A 17902-nucleotide genomic window follows, 5' to 3' on the forward strand; every position below is an offset into this window, starting at 1 on the left:
GGCATTTCTGGCCTTTCAACTAGTTGCAATATGAAGTCTGGTCATGTTCTGTGAGGCTTGTATTAAATCAACAATTGCTTTGGAATTGAGGATTTGAATATCTAACACTTTGGTGAAAGAGATCCCCAGACGAGTATCTGAGAAGGAATCACTGTTTCTTGACCCACTCTTGGATGGAGAAGGACTTCATGAATTTCAGAGGACCAAGTGGTTTATCATTTTTCATCAGCATCATAGCAAAGTCTTTAGGACAGTTATTTCAATGAGTTCGAGGACAAACTAAACTCAATAAGAAAAGATAGAATCAAAGCTCTATAGGAGCCCTGCAGAAAAGCTATACCAGACCTAAGGAATTCAGCAAAGGTACTTCTAGGAATGGCAAGTCACCTTCTTAACTGCTGAAAAACTTTGCTTTAAGTATGATTGTGTGTGTGTGCGTGTGCATGTGCGTGTGTGTGTGTGTACAAACATTTCTAAAAGCTAATTAAGCATAATAGACTAATTCATATCAGCTGCTAATCAATGGGAGAAGTATAGCATTTTTAAATTTAAAAAAAGACCAAAAAAGACCCAGTTTAGGCCTAAATCTAGACTCTAAAGGGATAAGTGGCAGCAGAACTCTGAGAAATCAGTTTCAGTGGTGATTGGGAAATTTGTTTTAGAGCCTATATTATGTACAAGGACAGTAAATTCAGAGGGAAGAGACAAATGGAAAGGATAAAGTAGTGAGATTGGGGAAGACTTCCTGAAAAAAAAAATCGGATTGGAACCTAGTCTTAAAAGGGAGTTGGAGGGGGGCAGCTAGGTGGCACAGTGGATAGAGCAGAATGGTTGGACCAGTTGATAGCTATACCAATAGCTCAGTTAGAGTACCTGTCTCCTGATAGCTCCTAAGCATTGGTTCTTTATCTTTTGTCATCTTTGCTCATTTTATGGCTATAATTGATTTTATATCTATATATATCTATATATATATAAATTTTATTAGTAGTAATTTAGCAGCATTTCATTTGGTTTCTAATATTTTGCAAATTTTATTTTTTTAAATAGGTTATATCCTTTGATCACTTACCTCTTGGGGAATGGGTCTTGGCCTTATTTGTGTTAATTCTCTATACACCTTGGATTCTAGAGTTTTATAAGAGATATTTTATTCATTTCTCCTACCTCCTCAACAGTTTTTTTTTCTCATTCTAGCTTCATTGATTTTGCAGAATCTTTTAAATTGTATGTAGGTGGGGGCAGTTAGTGGCAGTGAACAGAGCACTGGCCCAGGAGTCAGGAGGACCCGAGTTCAAATCCGACATCAAACACTTAATAATTACCTAACTGTGTGATCTTGGGCAGGTTACTTAATCCCATTACTTTGCAAAAAACTAAAAATAAAATAAATTGTATGTAGGTAAAATGATCTTCTTTCTCTCTTAAGATCTTTTCTATCATTTACTTAGTTAAGTATTTTCCTACTGGTGTAAACTATAAAGGATATGCCTTTCCATTCTTCTTTCTCTTTGATGAGATAACCTTTTATATTTAGGTTAGGTATCCATTTGGGACCAGTCTTCTAGGGATTCTGTTTGAGTTAAAGTCATAGAATAGCACACTTGCCAAAGAATTAAAGTTGTAGGTCACTCAAAGTATAATGTACCTATATGATAGATGTAAGCAAGTTGAAACATGCTATATATATATATACAATAAACGATTCTAGAGAAATGGGACATTGAAAGAGAGATATGTGAACAAGAATGAAGGTAGGTTAGTTAAATCTTGAAAGAAAGAGGTATTTACTGGCAGGTAGTCTTTAAATTTGTATTTAGAGGAAAAGTTCGAGCATGTTGAGTGACCTCTAAATTGAGAATTTATGGGAGGACACAAACAAGAGTAGCAAAAGATGGGCAAGCATAGCTCAGTTGCAACTTTCATCACTGAAGGGAGTGTATTATTGACATATAGATACACTGAAAATTTTGAAGTAACACAAATGAATATTATCTAATGACTTTTTTTACATCATGTGACTTTTATAGATTTTGCTATAGATATGATTTTTTACAGAAAACCATCTGAAAATGAAGCATGAAAGTGGATAGAGCTGAATTTGAAGTCAGGAAAACTTGGGCTCATTACCCATCTCTCAAATGAATTAGCCATATGGTCATAGATAAATTAACTTCCCTTTTGACATCTATGAATTTCAAATTAATACCTAAGACTATAAACTATTGAGGAATTATACTCCTGTTGATGGATTAGAACTGAAATCAACAAACCAAGCCTTTCCAATTTATAGAGAAGGAAGTTAGAGCAGTTATATGACATGCCTCAAGGTTACCATACCGGGGTAGGATTCAAACCTGTATCTTCTGACCCAAATCTAGTGCTCCTTCCATGATACCATGCTTCTTTTATAATTCGTTATGCTGATTGTTTTTATATCATTGAACTGTATTTACATTTTAATATTCATGCTACTCAGTTGTAATAAATTTGTAAATGAATACAATATTCTATCAACATTTTGTTTATTATTTCATACTTTGTGAGTATATAATCTCTCTATACATTTTATTTTAAAAAAAATTCATTATGTTATATTTTAAGTCCAGGAAGAGGGAGTTTTTCATTTCATTAATATTGGATGCTCCTATAGAAGTCGGCACATTCTCTGCTTTTTATATTTTTAGAGGTTACAAGAGCACTGAAAGATTGAATTTTTGCAGAGACAGAAAGTCTTGGACTTGAACCCTGGTTTTCTTGGATAACAGCACTTTATCTGCCATGTTAAGTTTGTTCTCCATTACATTTTACAAATTTATTCTATAAAATGGTGCTATTCATTAAAGATATTGTTCTATATGTCTGTTTTATTTTTAAAAAGTTTCAGGATTGGGACTAATTCTGGCTCATAGATGGAGTTAAGTATAAAAACAGTTGGTGAAGGAAATGTGAGAAGATGGTGACATGAGGCAGGTAATTACCTGAATCTCCCAAATTGACCCCAAATAACTTACAATAACCTCCCATTAAATTTTAGAATGAAGAAATAATTAAGAGTTGGATGTAAAGCAGGTGTCCAACATAAAACAACTTGGTGGATTGGGGTTATTGGAAAGATTTGACCTCCTGAAGTCTTGATCTGGTTAGAGAAAAGCAGCAAGTTTGGGGGTGGGGTATTTTAGTTTTGGGAACATTTGATTTAATGATGCTGATCATTCCCATTGACACCAGTCTGAAAGTTGATCAGCAGAAGATTGTGGGGCTTTCTGCTGTCTCTGACCAGATGGAGTCCCTGGCTGTGGCTTTCCCCATGAGGAGCTGTCCATAGAAGGGGTGGTGTCCTGCAGACTACATTCACTTACAGGAGAGCAGAGTTTTGGCTGGGATTTGTTCTGGTGTAGAGGAGCAGGTTAGAGTTTTCAGTTACCTGAGGGATCATAGGAACCAGAATGTTTGTAATGGTACCAATGCTAAGAGTTGCTACTCAGGTGAGGAGAGGAATTTGTGAAGTCACTCATTCGTCATGAGAAATGCACCTGAGGAACAGTGACCACACCTAGTCTTGGATTATTGAAGATTAGAAGAATAAAAAAGTATAAGACCCACAGATAGAGCTCTGAAAACAGCAGCATGGAAAACCTGAAGGCTAAGAAATTATCCCCCAAAATCCAGGAGCAGAGGCCAATTCTAAATTAAAGCTAATGATCAAGAAAAAAGCCATTAAAAATAAGTAAACAATAGAGGAAGAGCCTAACCATAGATAACTATTATGTTGTTAGAGAAGATCAGGGTTCAAAACCAGAAAAAAGCAATAAAGTAATAAAAGCTACTAAAAAAGCTTCAAATAAAAATTTTAAATGGTACCAAGTCCAAAAAAGGGTTTTTAGAAGTTTTTAAAAAGACTTTAAAAATCAGAGAGGTTGAAGAAAAGTCGTGAAAAGAAATGAGTAAAAAAAAAATCAAGAAGACTGTGAAAAGAAAATTAATCAATTGGAAAAGAGATCCAAAAATTTACAGAAAATAAATCTTTAAAAATTAGATTTGGGGGGTGGCTAGGTGGTGCAGTGGATAGAGCACCTGCTGGGGAGTCAGGAGTACCTGAATTCAAATCTGGCCTCAGACACCTAGCTGTGTGGTCTTGGGCAAGCCACTTAACTCCATTTGCCTTGCAACCCCCCCCCCCCCCCAAAAAAAAAACCAAAACAGAATTGGGCAAGAGAAGCTAATGACTTCATAAGAAAGAAAAAATCCAAAGAATGAAAAATACAGAAGAGAATGTGAAATAACTCATCAAGAAAACAAATGACGTGGAAAACAGATTGAGGAAAGTTAAAAGAAGACTTGTTAGACGACACGAAAATTATGATAAAGAATCTAGACACCGTATTTCAAGAAATTATATAGGAAAATTGCCCTGAAGTTTTAGAACTAAAAGGTAAAATAGAAACTGAAAAAAACCAACATCACTTCCTGAAAGAGATACCCAAATATAAATTCACAGGAAAATTATAACTGTTTCAAAACTCCCAGGTCAAAGAAAAAATATTATTACAAGCAACAACAAAGAAATGATTTAAAAATTATAAAGCTACAATTAGATTAACATAAGATTTAGCAATTTCTCCATTAAAAAAACCAAAGAGAACAGAATTATGATATTCTAAAGAATAAAGAAGGTAAGTTTGTAACCAAAATGACCTATCCATAAAAACTGAATGTAATACTGCAAGAGAAAACATACTCTACCTGCCAAAACAAATCCAGAGAAAATATACAATTACAAAACACTTTTCACACAAATAAAGTCACCTAAATAACTAGAAAAGTGTCAATTGCTAATGGGTAGGCTGAGCTAATATAATAAAAATGACAATTTTACCTAAATTAAATTATTTATTTAATGATATGTCAATCAAACTACCTAAAAGTTATTTTAAGAAGCTAGAAAAAAGAATAATAAAATTCATGTGGAAGAACAAAAGGTCAAGAATATCAAGGGAATTAATGAGAAAAATTCAAAGGTAGGCATATCAGATGTAGAACATTATATTATAAAGTGGCAGTCATCAAAACTGTTTGATACTGGCTAAGAAATAGTGATGGATCAGTGGAATAGATAAGATACAAAAGAAACAGTAGTATATGACAATAATAATGTACTGTTTGATAAACCCAAAGACTCCAGTTTCTGGGTTAAGAAATCACTATTTTGACAAAAACTGCTGGGAAAAAATCGGAAAATAGTATGGCAGAAACTAGGGATAGACCAACATCTCATACCCTATACCAAGATAAGGTCAAACTGGGTAAAGAATTTAGGTATAAAAGCTATAAAAAATGGTACCAGAAGCCAATTAGGAGAACAAGGAATTGTTTTGTCTGTCAGATCTATGGCAAGGGGAGGAGTTTATGATCAAATAATAAATAGAGAACATTATAAAATACCCCCAAAATGGATAATTTTGTTACATTAAAGTGCAGGGCTGTAGGGTGAGGCTTGGGGTCTCAGCTGAGAACCATGGTGGAAGTGGAAGCTTTTGCAGTGTGCTCAGGCAGAGTTCTGATGGTATAATTTGATGGCCCTGGACAGCCATTCAGCCAGCACAGCTGATCTGAACTGCTCTATCATGGAGAGTCTCCCACCCCACCCCCACCACCAGCACTCCTGTGGCAGGCCTGGTTCTCTGAATGTCTTTTTCCCCTTGAAAAAAAGATGTTCAGTTTTATTGAGTAATTGATTCTTGGTTGTAATCCAAGCATTTTTGCCTTCGTAGATAATACTAAATCCTGTATAATCTTGATTGTTACACCACAGTAATTGAATTGTTTCTTTCTGGATGCTTGGTAGAATTTTCTCTTTGACTCGGTAGTTCTGGAATTTGGCTATAATATTCCTGGGAGTTTTTTTAGATCACTTGTGAACTTGTGATCATGGGTTCCCTCAATTTCAGAAGGAATTTCAGAGCAATTTTCCTGGATAATTATTTTGAAAAATGAAGTAAAGGCTCTTTTCCTAGTCATGACTTTCAGGTAGACCAATAATGTTTAAATGAGCTCTTCTAGATCTCTTTTCCAGGTCAGTTGTTTTTCCATTGAGATATTTCACCTTTTCTTCTAGCTTTTCATGTTTTTGGTTTTGTTTTATTGTTCCTTGATTTCTCACAAAGTCAATAGCTTCCCTTAACTTCATTCTCCATTTGAAGGAGTTGTTTTCTTCAGATAGCTTTTGTATCTCCTTTTCCATCTGGCCAATTCTGTTTTTTTAAGGCATCCTTCTCCTCAATGATCTTTAGGACTGATTTTTCCATTGACCTAAACTGGTCTTTAACACGCTATTTTCTTCAGTATTTTTTTTGTATCTCTTTCACATCTGCTGACTTGGTTTTCATGATTTTCCTGCATTGCTCTCATTTCTCTTCCCAATTTTTCCTTATCCTCCCTTACTTGCTTTTCAAAGTATTTTCTGAGCTCTTCCATAGAATGAAATCAATTTCTCTGGTACAGCAAAGTTCTCTTGTTGACTCTTCCACTGCCACAAATCCAGGTGACCCTAGGTACCCAAGCAGGGCCCCCCTCCCCCTTTCCTGGAAGACTGGAACTGGTTTGCTCTGGTAAACAATTGTGCTGTGGCTCTTTCCAACCCCAGTCCCTGTGAAATAGACCTTTCCCTAGGATCTTCCAAGTTGTCTTGGGAGGAAAAAATTGTTTCAATCAGTCTTTCTGTTGGTTCTGCCACTCTAGAATTTGGATATAATCATAATTTTATGGCATTTGGAGTTTTTTTCGGGAGGATCTTCTGGGAATTCCTGCTTCCATGCCATCATCTTGCCCAAGGGGGATTTAAACCAGGAATGCAGGGTTGGTTCAATATTAGGAAAACTAGCAGCGTAATTGACAATATTACTGACAAAATCACTAGAATCATATGATATAAGGATAGATGCAATAGAGAAAGCATTTGACAAAATATAAACCCATTCCTATTAAAAAAAAACACTACAGGGCATAGTAATAAATGGATTTTTCCCTGGAATGATGAGAAGAATCTACTTAAAATAATCAGCAAGCATTATCTAGAGGGGGATAAGCTAGAAGTCTTCCCAATAAGATCAGGAGTGAAATAAGGATGCCCATAATCACCACTATTATTCAATATTGTGGTAGAAATGATAGCTATAGCATTAAGAGAAGAAAAAGAAGTTGAGAAAATTAGAATAGGCAACGAAGAAACAAAATGAAGAAACAACACTCAGGCCATGAAGATATACTTAGAGAATACTAAAGAATCAACTAAGAAACTGGTTGAAATAATTAACTTTATCAAAGGTGCAGAATATAAAATAAACCCACATAAGCCATCAGCACTTCTATATATGATGAACAAAATCGAGTAGCAAGAAATAGAAAGAGAAATTTCATTTTAAATAACTACATACAGTATAAAATACTTGAGAGTCTACCTGCCAAGAAAAACGCAGCAGAGGGTAAAATAGAAATTGAGGGAACCCATGATCACAAGTGATCTAAAAAAAAAAAACTCCCAGGAATATTATAGCCAAATTCCAGAACTCCCAATTACAAAATGCTTTTCCTACAAATCAACCCAGATCTAAATAGCTGGAAAAATATTAATTGCTCATGGATAGACTAAGCCAATTATAATAAAAATGACAATTCTACCAAAATCATTTATTTATTTAGTGCCATATCAAATTACCAAAAAGTATTTTAGTTATCTAGAAAAATAATAACAAAATGTATGGGGAGGAATACAAGGCCTCTATAATAACTTGCTCAATGATCTTATCAGTTGCCTTGAATTCTCTTATCTCTTTGGAAATAACTCCCAATCCATTCCTATTCTCTCTTCTGAAGTTAAGTCCCATATTTTCCACTACCTAAGGGACATTTAAAGTTGTGTATAAATATGTATTATGGTTGTCTAGGTGGCAGAGTAGACAGAGAGAAGGGACTTGGAAAGGAGTTCAGGAAGACTCAAATTTGAGTCTTTTATACCATTGCTAAACTTACAACTTTCTCATTTTTAAAATGAAAATAATAAGACCTTCCATCTCACAGAGTTTTATTGTATCAAAAGCATTAGCAAATATAAGAGGAGTTTGCAGGCCTAAAAGTACTATAAATACTAGAAACTACCTTCCACAGAGTTGGATCATTAAACATGCTATTCTCATGCAGCTGCCCCAGTTTGGATCTGGGTAGTTCTGGGTCAGGATGAAGAAAAGGGGAAGGGTGATCTTAATTATGGTTCTTCCAGTTGCTGCTACTTTATATTTCCTATGTTATTGTTCAGTCATTTCAGGACTCTTTGTGATCCTTTCAATCATAGCATGCCAATAATCTCAGTAAGGTTTTCTTGGCAAGGATAGAATGCTGACCTCAGATACTTACTAGCTATGACCCTATATGGGTCATAGCTAGTAAGTATCTGAGGTCAAATTTGGATTTTAATTGTCTTCTTTACTATAGGTCTAACATTCTATTCACTACCTAGCTGACTCCAAGGCAAATGGAAGTTTAAGTCACTTCTCCTGGATGACATAGCTAGTAAAGGTCTTGAGGCCCATTTGAAGCCAGGTCATCTTGGGGCAGCTAGGAAGCAAAATGGATAGAACACTGGGTCTGAAGTCAGGTAGACTCATCTTTCAGAGTTGTTCCTTATCTGTAAATAAATTGAACTGGAGAAGGAAATGACAAACCAGTCTGGTATCTTTTCCAAGAAAACCCAAAGGGTTAGACTTGACTTAAGTGACTGAACAATTTCCTGACTCCAAACCCAGGATTCTTATCCACTGAGCCACCTAGTTGCCTCTTAAAGTTCTTATACTATACTCAAAAACTATTAAGTCTTCATTTTTAAGTACTTGTATTGTATAACTCCTTTCTGATCAGGGAATAATGATTCCTAGACTTCCTAAGACACAACACTTCCAAACCTTATCTTTCATGTGAATTCTAAGTGTTAATTTACCCACAAGAAAGAAACTCTTTGCTTGTTCTTGCAAATTCTGGAAGATGATATTGTTCAGTCATTTTTCAGTCATGTCTGAACATTTTGTGATTCCACTCAGAGTTTTCTTGACAAAGATATGAAATGATTTTGATGATGGGGAAATTGGAGCAGTGCCTTCAAGTGCCCAAGGATCAGAGTTCTTTAAGTGAAAAACTCACAAACTGACCATGGGGTGGGGAAAGGCTTCAGACTCTAATTCACAGGCCTGCAAAGTTCACACATATTACAGACTGCTTGATGGAAAGAGAGAAAGGAATAAGAAAACAGCCATAAGAAATGATTGGGCTTAGATCAGCTCAGATCCAGTCCAGAACTAGGCCCAGGAAAGCCAGGAAGTAGTCCCATTGAAGGAGAGGAAAAACTGGAGGGCAGAGCCAAGATGGTGACAGGAGAGGAGCCTCTCCTAGGTGTTCTCTCCATAATATTTCAAAAATCATAAAATTGTGACTCTGGCTAAATTTTTGAGAGACAGAACCCACAGAAAGATCCAATGAGGCACTTCTCCAGACCAAGGCAATCTGGAAAATAGTGGAAAGGCTCCACTCCACAGGGTTGGAGGGACAGCCCCACCAGAGTGAAGAAACTTCAGCCTCCTGGAAAGAGCCCCAGGGTACTTGGGAGCCAGCTTATGCAGCAGAAGTAGTTTCCTGACCTGCACTCTGGGGAGCACCTGGCACAACACCTCTGCAAGCATGAAGCCCAGGCCCTCAGGGCACTCAGCATAGTGGCACTGGAGCAGCCCAGATCCAGGAAGCTGAAGCTGGTGTGGATCCAGCAAGCAGGAGCCTCCAGGCAACTGAGCCCTGAGTGCTCAGCTCACGGAAGGTAGGGGAGGCACACTTCTGAAGTCTGTACTTTGTCCCTGGAACAGGACTCTGGGGCTCTGGCTACATTCAGATCCTGATCGCAGTCTAGGTCCCCCCATAGAACAGGGACCCCTGCCTCAGCCCTATGGCAGAGGGGTATGCTTGTGGTCATTCAGACTAGGAGGGCAGTCAGAGCTTCATCCACTGAAATCCTTGTGTGTGTGTGGGGGGGGTGTCCCAATAATACTCAAAAGCTCAGGAAGCACCCCAAAACCAGGCACAGGCTGGAGAAATGAGTAAACAGAGAAAAAAGAGGAACACCATTGAGAAATACTTTGTTTATGATCCCAAGAAAGATCAAAATATCAATGTGAAAATGAGGAAGTACGAGCTCTTGCATCTAAAGATACCAAGAAAAATGGAAGTTGGGTTCAGGCTATGATAGAGCTCAAAAAATATTTTGAAAATCAAGTAAAGGAGATAGAAGAAAAATTGGGAGAAGAAATGAGAGAGATGCAGGAAAAACATGAAAAAGAAGTCAGCAGCTTAGTCAAGGAGATCCAAAAAAATGCTGAAGAAAATAACATGTTAAAAATCATCATAGGTCAAATGGATAAAACAGTTCAAAAAGTTACTGAGGAGAAGAATGCTTTAAAAAGCAGAATTGGCCAGATGGAAAAAGAGATAAGAAAGCTCTCTGAGGAAAACACATCCTTCAGATCTAGAATGGAGCTAAAGGAAGCTGATGACTTTACAAGAAGTCAAGACACAATACTTCAACACCAAAAGAATGAAAAATTAGAAGAAACTGTGAAGCATCTCACTGAAAAACAACTGATTTGGAAAACAGATTCAGGAAAGATAATTAAAAAATTATTGGGATACCTGAAAGTCATAATCAGGAAAAGAGCCTTGACATCATTTTTAAAGAATTCTTAGAGGAAAATTGCCCTAGAAGCAGAGGGCCAAATAGAAATTGAGAGAATCCATCAATCTCCCCTGGAAAGAGATACAAAAAAAAAAAAACAACAATCCCCAGGAATATTATAGCCAAGTTCCAGAACTCCCAAGTCAAAGAGAAAATATTACAAGCAGCCAGAAGGACATAATTCAAATATTGTGGAGCTGCAGTCACGATCACACAGGACTTAGCAGCAACCACATTAAGGGCTCATAGAATATAATATTCTGAAAGGCAAAAGAGCTTGGAATGCAACTGAGAATCAACTATCCAGCAAAACTGAACCTCCTCTTCCAGGGGAAAAGATGGACTTTTAATGAACCAGGGGAATTTCAAATGTTCCTGTTAAAACAACGAGAGCTGAACAGAAAGTTTGACCTTTAAATACAGGACTCAGGTGAAGCATAGAGAGCAGAAAAGAATGGTAAAATATAAGGGACTTAATGATGATGAACTGCATGTATTCCTGCATAGAAAAATGACACTGATATGAAACTTCTCATTTAATAGAGCAGGTAGAAGGAGTTTTTATAGATGAAGCACAGGAAAGAGAATTGAATTTGAAGATACCATATATTATAAAAATGGGAGTCAATGGCTAAAAGGGAAATGTACTGGGAGTAAGAGAAAGGAGAGGTAGAATAGGCTAAGATATTTCATATAATAAGATTTATTTTTATTATTACAATTGACTATTGCAATGATATGGAAGGGGGAAGGCAAGGGGCAATGAGGGAACCTTCGCTCTCACCAGAGGTGGCTTGGAGAAGAAATAGTATATATACTCAATGGGGTATAGACATCTAGAGTAAAAGGAAAGAAGGGAGACAGGGAAGGGGGGGGATGTGAGTGATGGAGGAGTGGGTGGACCATGGGGGAGTGTGGTCAGATATAACACATTGTCTTTTTTACTTCTTGCAAGGGGCTGGGATTGGATGACCTGTCTAGGACCACAGGGCTGGGTAGTTGCTGGGCCTAAGGGGTGGTATGTGGGCTTGGGGCCTCTTGGCCCCAGGGCCAGTGATCAGTCTGCCGTGCCACTCAGCTACCCTACAGCACATTTAAGAAGAGGGACAGGGTGAAAGGAGAGAGATAATATAGTATATGGTAGTGGAGAGGTATGAATGGAGGGAGTTGCAATCAGCAATGGCAATGGTGGAAAAATATGGAAGTAGCATTTGTGAGGGACTTATCATAAAGAATGTGATCTTCCTGTGACAGAGCTGGTGGTGTAGGAACACAGACTGAAACACATTTGTTTCTCTTTCTCTTATTTCTCATGAGGGACTATGTTTTTTCGGGGGAGAGGGTATTATGTTTACTCTTAAACAAGAATATTTTAATAATGTATGAAAAAAAATCACTTGTACGAAAATTAAAAAAAAGAAATAGATTTCACCATAGCATGAGAGGGTCACTCAGCAAGGATCTAGTATGATTTATCTGGGAACAGGTTACTTGTCTCTGCGTTGGCTCCATTACATATCGTGTCAGGCTGATTCAAGATTAAAGTTTTATTTGTATGATAAAAATAAATAAATAAAATTAAATTAAAAAAAAGAGAAAAACTTAGATCATCATGGGTGTAGGGGGAAGAAACTTAGAGGAAAGAGTGGAGAAGGAAATGGCAGGGAGACCAGGAGAAGGAAATAGAAAAATCTTAGATTAACATAGATCTGACCACATGGTGCAGAGGTCATATTGTTCTAGTGGCTTAAACTGGAGGATTTAGTTCTAGCTTAGAGAGAGAAAAGGAGAGGAAAAAGAGGCTTCTGAGCTGGTGGATCTTTGCTTAAATTCATTTCCATGGTGGGTGGGACAACCACTTGGGGAGTGGTTTAGCACCTGACTCTATGTATTCTCTAATGTATATGACCCAAGGGCAATCCCCCAGGATTGGCTAAAACAATACTCATTGTACATGAGTGGCATTCTATGTTCTAGTCTTACCTGCCCCAAAGGGTGAGACCTTCAAATCCAATGTGGTAAAAAATGACTTCATTGTCCTGCTTTAGTTTGCTGTTTCCTTCTTAAACTCATTATGTAGATGATGAAACGGAAGCAAATGGGAAAGTTAACTTGCCAGGGTCACATAGCTGGTAAGTGTATCTGAGACTGGATTTGAACCCAAATTTTCCTGACTCCAGACCTGATGCTCTATCCCGCCATACCATCTAGCTAGAAGATAACAAGATTAGATGGAATACCATCTCTGAGGCCCTATAGAGGTGACCACTGTGACCCAAATGGGTTGATTTTTCTTTAACACTACTATTTGCAGATAATTCCTAAAAACTCATGCAGTTGTTTGTTGAACCTGTGACCAGTCTATAGCAGGATCTCCTATAAGATGGTAGAGGCTGTGTATATGGTATCCATAGTACCATTATAAATGTTATTGGAATCATAAAATGTGCCCTGAGGTTGATGACAGTCACAACTATATTAATAAAAAACCACCATTTATATAGTGCTTTAAAGTTTGCAAAGCACTTTTATGTGTTAACTCATTTAATCCTTATAACGACCTCATGAGGAATGCTGCTATTGTTAACCCCATTTTTACAGACAAGGAAACTGAAGTTGGGAGAGGTTAAAGTGATTTAGGATCACATAGCTAATAAGAATCAGAGATAGGAGAAAAAAAATATCCTAAAGAGTTTCCTTTATCTACTAAGGGAGCAAGCCTAGAGATTGGTCCTCAATCTTGGTCACTTTCTTTTCTCTCTGAGGATGTTCTTTATGAAGCTTTTCCTATTCAATTATTCCTTTGAAGGATTACTTGATCTAATTAAATCCAATACATGGCTTTTAGTTAATTTTGGGATGAGTAGCAACCTTAATTCTTTGGCAATTGTGGTATTTCCTGATTTGGTCATAAGAAAAAGCAGTGCTCAGAGATAGTCAAAATTTTTCTCATCATCTTTTTTAATTGTATGCAGTGATAATACAAGAGTCCTTGAAAGACAAAATAATAGGTATGACTTTGTTAAATGATTTCATTGCTACTATCAATGATATGTAAACAAGGAATAAATTGTATGCTTACCAAAGTTCTTTGATATATGTAGGTGAATAATTTTGAGCAAATCTGTTATCCAACCTTTATGGCCCTTTAGTATCCTCATTTACGACAATTAGATGACTTCAGAGATCCCTTTGAACTCTTTGTATGTCCAACAGAGAGTCCAAATGAAATAAGATATACAAGTTGAAGTCCTCTAGATATTTGTTTACAGATGATATTGTACTAAATGCATGGAGCTCTGGAACAAAGATGAGCTTCCTCAGTAAGATTCATGATTACTTATAAAAAATTAAACCTACACACACAGGAAAAACCAAGTGGATGAAGAATTCCAGACAATGAACAACCATATAGCTAGCTATATGGACAGTTTATACATTTTATCTTGGATAGATATTGCGGAAGAGCAATGAATTTTTAAATTCCTTTGGAACTCCAAATCTATTGTTTGTCCTTCACTCTCAAAGAGGACATGACAGGTGATGTCATGACTTGCAAGTGAACTGGATTTAAGGCAGGCTTGTGCAAAGTAACAAAGCTTTCTTTCTTCCTGAATGAACTGGTAAGATATAGATCCCAACAACCTGAGATGGTTCCAATTTTTTTTTTCAAGGCAATGGGGTTAAGTGACTTGCCCAAGGCCACATAGCTAGGTGTGTCTGAGGCCACATTTGAACTCAGATCCTCTGACTGAAGGGCCAATCCTCTATCCACTACACCATCTAGCTGCCCCAGTTCTAAATCTTATAAATGATTATATCACCAGAATTTCATTCAGAAGAACCTCCCATTTCTTCTGAGTTGACTTTCTGTTTAGAATCTCAAGTCATGGTGATGATGCTAGGGGAAAAAAAATGTAGCCAACTAAAGGTTTGGATGAAACATGAAAAAAATACATGCAAATGACTGACTTGGAACCAGAAGAAATTTCAGGGACAAAATAGTTTAAGAAGTACTGTGTGTGTGGGGGCAGCTAGGTGGCCCAGTGGATAGAGCACTGGCCCTGGAGTCAGGAGTACCCGAGTTCAGATCTGGCCTCAGACACTTAATAATTACCTAGATGTGTGGCCTTGGGCAAGTCACTTAACCATGATTTGCCTCGCAAAAACCTAACCCCCCCCAAAAAAAGTACTGTAGTGTGTGTATGTATATATATATTCATTTATATATTTACACATACATACATATATATTTATATAAATATGGTAGATATATTGAATAGCAGAGGCTAAGGGAAAGTGTAAAGGTTAGAAGCCTGCAGCAGCTACAAGGACAACATAACCTGCATAAGAGGATGAGTAATAAGGAAAAATATAGAAGCAAGAAAGGTTGAGGAACCATGCTCTCCCAGAGCAGGTTGCCCTCCCAAAGCAAGCAGAGCAATTCTGCTGAGGAGTGAGCTTTTAAGGGTATTGATGGGGGCAGTAATTTAGAGAGCAGAGATGAGGTAATTAGGGATATATAGAAGGGGGTGGTAGGTCAAAGGTTTAACCCTTTCAGGCTAAGGCAGAAATTCTTTGTTTTGTTGATAGAGATTTGCTTTGTATCTGGGGGTAGGGATCAGAGGAAGTCCTTGCTAGGGAGAAGCAAGGTACATTTCGTAATGTTCATGTAGTAAAGGTACTAAGTAAAGGTACATTTAGTAAAGTTCATTGGCCTCATCTCATAGGGGTTTTTTATTTTTGTTTTTTTTGCAAGGCAATGGGATTAAGTGACTTGCCCAAGGTCACATAGCTAAGTAATTATTAAGTGTCTGGAGTGGGATTTGAACTCAGATCCTCCTGACTCCAGGGTCAGCTCTCTACCTACTGCTCCACCTAGCTGCCCCTCATCTCATAGTTTGGACAATGGGATGGGGGGTGGGGGTGGGGTCAGGGTTCTTGACCTGTGCAGAGGGACTAAATTAATAATTAAACGTTTTTCTGTCCAATAGTTCTCCTACTTCAATGGGATCATATTTATCTTTTCCTTTAAATTTCTAAAACTTGGGGCCTACATTCAATTAAGATCTCCTTATTTATCATTAAGTAGAATTCAGAAGCTGTACAGTGTATCACATCGGGCAAGGCACTTAACCTATTTGAGCCTCAATTTCTCTTCTGAATAACAAGGGAGGCTGGAGTAGAGGATTTTAAGATCCTGTTCAGCTCTAAATCTAAGATTCATAAATCTTTCTCCATTAACTAAATCTATGCTTTGCAAAGGATAAAAATCTGAAAATGTCAGCAGGTTGGATTACAGGCTCATCTTTATAAGGCTTCTGTTGACCATGCCTTACTCATTTCTTCACCGTGGCCTACCCTCTGTCTTTCTGATTCCTCTCAGAATCTCTTTTTTTTTTTAAGGAGGAGGCACAGGTCAACCACATCTTTATTCCTCTCAAGGCTGCTCTCCTGCCTCTTCACAGGACTATGACTACCTTGCTCCAGGGTACTTTCATCCCCTTCATCCCTTTTTCAATATCCTTTTGTTTTTTAGGTTTTTGCAAGGCAAATGGGGTTAAGTGGCTTGCCCAAGGCCACACAGCTAGGTAATTATTAAGTGTCTAAGGCCGGATTTGAACCCAGGCACTCCTGACTCCAAGGCGGGTGCTTTATCCACTATGCCACCTAGCCGCCCCTCAATATCCTTTTATATGTTGTCCTTTTCAGAGGGGCAGTTAGGTGGCACAGTCGTTAGAATGCTGATCCTTAGGTCAGGAAGAGGAATTCAAATCTGGCATCAGACACGTACTGTATTTCCCCATATATAAGATGCACCTTAATTTTGGGGCCTGAAATTTGAAAAAAAAAAAAGTACTACATAAAGTTATTGAACTCAAGTTTTTTTCATGATGAAATTCAAGGACCTTCTGCTCACAGCTTTCAGGCATCTTTTGGGCAAGTCTGGTGCCTGTACACATGCTTAGTCCATTCTATTTCATGAACCTGAAGCACCAAATTGTGTCCTCCTTTGAAATCAATCACTTCTTTTTCATTAGTAATTCTTCTTGCCTGAAGCTGAACCATCTTTGTGGACACAGGAATTCCAATGGTCCTTTGCTCTTCAGCCTATTTCTTCAATTCCCTCTCTAAATCAGGCCATTTTTCTGACTTGCCTCTTGTGGTCTTCTTCTGCCAGGGCTTTTTCAATAGGGTTTCTTCTTTTTGTGGCCAGTCTTGGATGGTTTTCTCAGTTGGAGGAGGATCAAACTGACATTCAGCAGCATGATTTCCATTAACTTTTGCAAACTAGATCATCTTGAACTTGAATTCAGCACTGTACAAAAATCTTTTCTGAACCATTTCTGGGCAAAATGTAACCTAATATATCAATAACAGATGCAAAACAATGAGTGCAAAGACAAGTGCAAAAAAGCAGGAAATGCAAGTAAGTACTGTTTTTAGACCTCAAATTTTTTGAAAAAGGGTATGTCTTAAACATGGGAAAATATGGTTGCTGTCACACCTTGGGCAAATCAATCTACCCTGTTAGTCTTAATTCAGGGATTCATCTTTCTACTTATATTATTTATTATCTTTCTACTTACATTTGTGTTCCCAAGCATTTAGCAGTGCTTGGCCCATATTTATTGCTTAATATATACTAGTTGAATTAATATATACTAGTTGAACTAATATATATATATATATATATATATATATATATATATGCTAGTTGAATTAATTCTGGAAGCCCCAATAGAAAATAAAACAAAACATTTGCTTCAAGGTTTTACTACAAAATAGACAAGAATTGTTTTATTTGTAGAGCTTGAGATTACCAATTGTTTTTTGTTTGCCTTCTTCTCCTTTGGGCTGTGAACCTAAACCTGTAAACCTTAAAAATACAGGGTTAAAATAAAATGACAGAAATGAAGTTTTATTCTCTGGGGATAGCTGGAGGCCATTATGGTAAGGACCACCCCCAGTTGAGGGAGATCAGGACACTTATACAGCAGCAAGGGAAGAAAAGAATATACTTAACAAAATCTTAAACTTCCCAGGAGGCCATTCTATGAAGTTGAGCATCCTTATACATGGCTATCTTGTCTATGGGAGGAGCTTTTCTTTCTTGGATAGACATACAGAGTG

The 17902-nt window shown here is 37.3% G+C and overlaps 1 long non-coding RNA gene across 3 annotated transcripts in view; it reads right to left on the reverse strand.

The window, feature by feature from the left end:
• The window catches only part of LOC141500677 (uncharacterized), a 53469-nt gene that overhangs the window by 34815 nt on the left and 752 nt on the right, over positions 1 to 17902 (reverse strand). The gene's annotated exons all lie outside the window — the stretch shown is intronic.

The sequence above is a fragment of the Macrotis lagotis genome, chromosome X (genome assembly GCF_037893015.1).
Source record: "Macrotis lagotis isolate mMagLag1 chromosome X, bilby.v1.9.chrom.fasta, whole genome shotgun sequence".
Classification (NCBI taxonomy): Eukaryota; Metazoa; Chordata; class Mammalia; order Peramelemorphia; family Peramelidae; genus Macrotis; species Macrotis lagotis.